This window comes from Octopus bimaculoides, chromosome 23 (assembly GCF_001194135.2).
Source record: "Octopus bimaculoides isolate UCB-OBI-ISO-001 chromosome 23, ASM119413v2, whole genome shotgun sequence".
Classification (NCBI taxonomy): Eukaryota; Metazoa; Mollusca; class Cephalopoda; order Octopoda; family Octopodidae; genus Octopus; species Octopus bimaculoides.
The window spans coordinates 24611585-24615594 of NC_069003.1; the positions used below are offsets into that span (position 1 = coordinate 24611585).

A 4010-nucleotide genomic window follows, 5' to 3' on the forward strand; every position below is an offset into this window, starting at 1 on the left:
CTCTATGTGGCCTGCTTGTTTGTTGTACCTTGTTTATCATTTTGTCTATGTTCTTTTGCAACGTCATGTACCCAGATATGTATTTATATGTACATGTAGATGAAGGTATGTACATACATGTACAGATATATGCATATACTCATATATTGTTTATATATATATATATATATATATATATATCTGTGTGTGTGTGTGCGTGCGTGCGTGTCTATGGATGTGTGTGCGTGCACGCGTTTGTCCCTCCCACCTCCGATTGACAACCGGTGTTTGTGTTTACGTACCCGTAACCTAGTGGTTCGGCGACGAAACCGATAAAATAAGTACTAGGCTTAAAGGGAAAAAAATAACAAAATAAGTTTCGGGACTGATTCATTCGACTAAAATTCTTCGAGCTAGTGCCCCAGCATGGCCTCAACCTTATGAATGAATCAAATAAAAGATAAAAGATATATATACAGCGCGGGGTGGGGGGAAGCGTGTACGTGTGTGCGCGTGCGCGCATATGTTATAAAAACATTGAGTCCAACAAAATGCGTTTTATTTCGTTCGAGAATACACCTTTTTGATGAATTAAGCCTTAATAAAACCTGTTCTCAGACAGAATTAGAGCTCCGGATGCTTTAGTGCAGCAAGTTTTGCTGTGCTCACCTGAACAGGTAACGTCAGGATCTGCCCATAACGTATATATGTTACACATACTTATACACACGCATATATTTGTATTAAATATTGTTTGTGAGTATACAGAGAGAGAGGGGGGAAGGGGAGAGAGACAGACCAAAGAGAACATATCAATTCAACACATTTCTATGTACACCTATGCATATACTTCTATATAAAATATACACGCGTGTGTATTGTATAGATGCACCTTTGACTAGGGCACATACACCAATGTAGCACATGATAGTATCAAGCTGTCTTAATTACCATCACCACCACCACCACCACTACTATAGTCTTCGTCGTCACCGCCCTCATTTCTTTCACTGATTCACAGATCAGTTTTTGACAGTGGAGTAGTGACGGTTGGATTGTTAGTAACCACCCGGGGCAATTCCAGTGAATACCTCGCGGTGTGCCTTGTATGTTTATATATATATATATATATATATATATATATGTATATATATATACAAGCATTCCCTTTAACATCGAAACGGGAGGACGTTTTAACTAACAGGTAAGATGATTTTTAATGAGACGATATACTTTTACAAAAACTTTTTTTCTGTTGTTCTGCCTACACACACATCTTAAGTTGTGGTGTGTGAAGTATTTTGTCGTTGTTACAAAATTTAACACGCACCCATACACACACAAGTATATATGTATACAATCTATTTATATATACACATATGTATATGTACACAATTATACAAGCATACATACCCGCAGACTAAGTGTGTGTGTATGTGTGTCTGTCTACTGATAGATCTCTCTATCTACTTATATATATCGTAGGCAATATGACATTTTGAAATGATCTAAACTTTTGTTGTGATAATTGCCTTCTCCTCAGCCCTTCATTTGTTTTCTTCCACGGGCCCATCCATACACACACTATTTTATAATTCCCATAACGGGTCACACACACGCACACACTGTATCAATAATCTACAATCGATTTCAAATATATTGATTTTTATCCTACTTCCAAATCAACAAGTGGTCATGTTGCAGTTTAGATTTTAATAAATCTGCTTCAACTATTTAAAATTTTTTTTTTGTTTGCCATCCGTCCTTCCGGGTTCGACAAAATTCTGTTGCAGCCAAGGCTCGTCTTCTGTTTATCAGATTTAATATACGTACCTTCCATCCTTAAATATGAATGCGTGTGATTTAGAGGCGATCTTTAAATTATATTAATGATTACTATCCGGGGTTCTATGTTTAACCTATCAGTCCTCACATGGTTCATATATATATATTCGAGTATTTGGGTGAAGTTCTTGACAACTTCGTGTTGAGCTTCGTTTCCAGACAAATAATATCATTGTTCTTCAAGGAAGTATGACGTCGAAAAAAAAATGACGAAGAGGGTATGAAAGAACAGAATGCAAACTCGGTCACCGTGAGAAGACTACAAAGATATGAAAAATGAAATCCACTCCATGTAAACTATATGGTGTAAGCAATTATTTCTGCTGTAGGTCCATTATGTTACATAGTTACTCGCGCTCGTGCACACACACATATATATATATATAGGCATATTTTATCGTCTATAATATATATGTGTATATATGTATATATTAGTATGTGTAATATATATGTGTATATATGTATATATTAGTATGTATAATATATATATGTATATACACTGTTAACTTGAGATTCCTTAGCGCGAATAATTATTACATCTGAGGATCTGTTAGCAGCTTGGAAACAAACATATGTAGCCTGAATTTTACCTGCTCCACTCCCTAAATTTGTACATACATATTTATTGTTCTTCGAATGCGCGCGCTGTTTGTCAGTGACCATTTTCCTTCGATCTGCGCCCCCACTCTCTGTTGTCTCTTCGGCCAGCCAAACAACTTTATAATGTCGTTTAACATAGACCTCACCTTTGATCAAACTTATTCCAATCATGACCTTTCCTTAAGTACAGGCATTTGAACACCTCATACGTGTCCTTTTCCTAAAGAACTTAGGGTGTATTTTTTAGGGAGATTTGACTGGTATTTCTAGCAGAAATAGCGGCTTCCCTTTTAACCGTCCGTCCCTGCTGTTTCTTCGTTTAATCGATCTCAGCCCCGCTCTCTTTGCCCCTCTCCGGACCCTGAATGAAGTTATTACAGGTACGAGTTATAATCATGTAATTAGGGCACCACCCAAACTTCATTAATGGTTCCACCCCAAGAAATAGACACACGTAGCATTTGGATTCAGCTGACACATTAGACGAACACTTACACTATTAATGTCTTCTTTAAATCTACACAGCGGGAACTATAAATAAATAAATAAAACGAAAGGACCCCCACTTCCCTTTCTTTCCACAAAAGCTGTTTTTGTCAGTTTTAATTTAGAATGAAATGAAAGAAGGCGTGACAGACGAAGTGGAATATTTTAGTTGGGTGTTGATAGGGTTGGAATTCTGCCAGGGTCGAAGTCCTTTTTTTTGTTAATTTGGCCATAAAATAAAGTATCTGTATCGGCTGTTGTTATTGAACCCCCACCACATCAAAGGCATTCTAGCCTTTTACAAAAAATCCAGGTGTAACAAGCACAAGAACTACAAATTGCCACCCTCCCACCAGATTTCGTTTCCTCATAACTTCCTGAAAAATACATATTTTTGAATGACGTTTTGTAGAGATACGTTTTCGAGGGTGCAGGTTAGGTAAGGATGGTTCGAAATTGATTATCACCCCCGACCCCGACACACACACAAAAATAAATAAATAAATAAAGAGAAAGTAAAAATATTGAAATTAAATTGCGAAAATCGATTGGCTGACCGTTGGGAGAAGAACGATCCGAAACTCATCAATATTTTAATTTTTATTCACAATTGTATTCTAAACCCTCGACAAAGGACTTTCTGCAAAATATTGTACAAAATATGTATTTTAAATAGTTATATCCTTTTCTACTCTAGACACGAGGCCCAAAATTTTGGGGGAGGAGCCAGTCGATTAGATCGACCCCAATACGCAACTTGTACTTAATTTATCGACCCCGAAAGGATGAAAGGCAAAGTCGACTTCAGCGGAATTTGAACTTAGAACGTAAAGACAGACGAAATACCGCTAAGCATTTCACCCGGCGTGCTAGGGGAAAACAAAGTTATATCGCGTAATAATATGCAATTTGGCTCCTCTTTCTTGTAAGTCAAAGGCGGCAGCAATAGAGCCTCCGTTGTTGTGGTGTATAAAATATGTGACCCAATAAAGTATGTGACCCTGTTATAAATATATATAAGAAAGAAAGAAAGAAAGGCCGAATTACAACATTGGAAATTTTCTCCAAGTTGCATTCTGAAAAAAAAAACAACTAATGTA

At 36.9% G+C, this 4010-nt stretch overlaps 1 protein-coding gene across 1 annotated transcript in view; it reads left to right on the forward strand.

Annotated features, from left to right (window-relative positions):
• Positions 1–868: 868 nt before the first annotated feature.
• LOC106880553 (tyrosine-protein kinase SRK2) overlaps positions 869–4010 on the forward strand; it is a 59772-nt gene continuing 56630 nt past the window's right edge. The window contains exon 1 of the mRNA XM_052975909.1: positions 869–1183. The gene's annotated coding sequence lies outside the window, so the exon portion shown is untranslated. The remainder of the gene's footprint in view (positions 1184–4010) is intronic.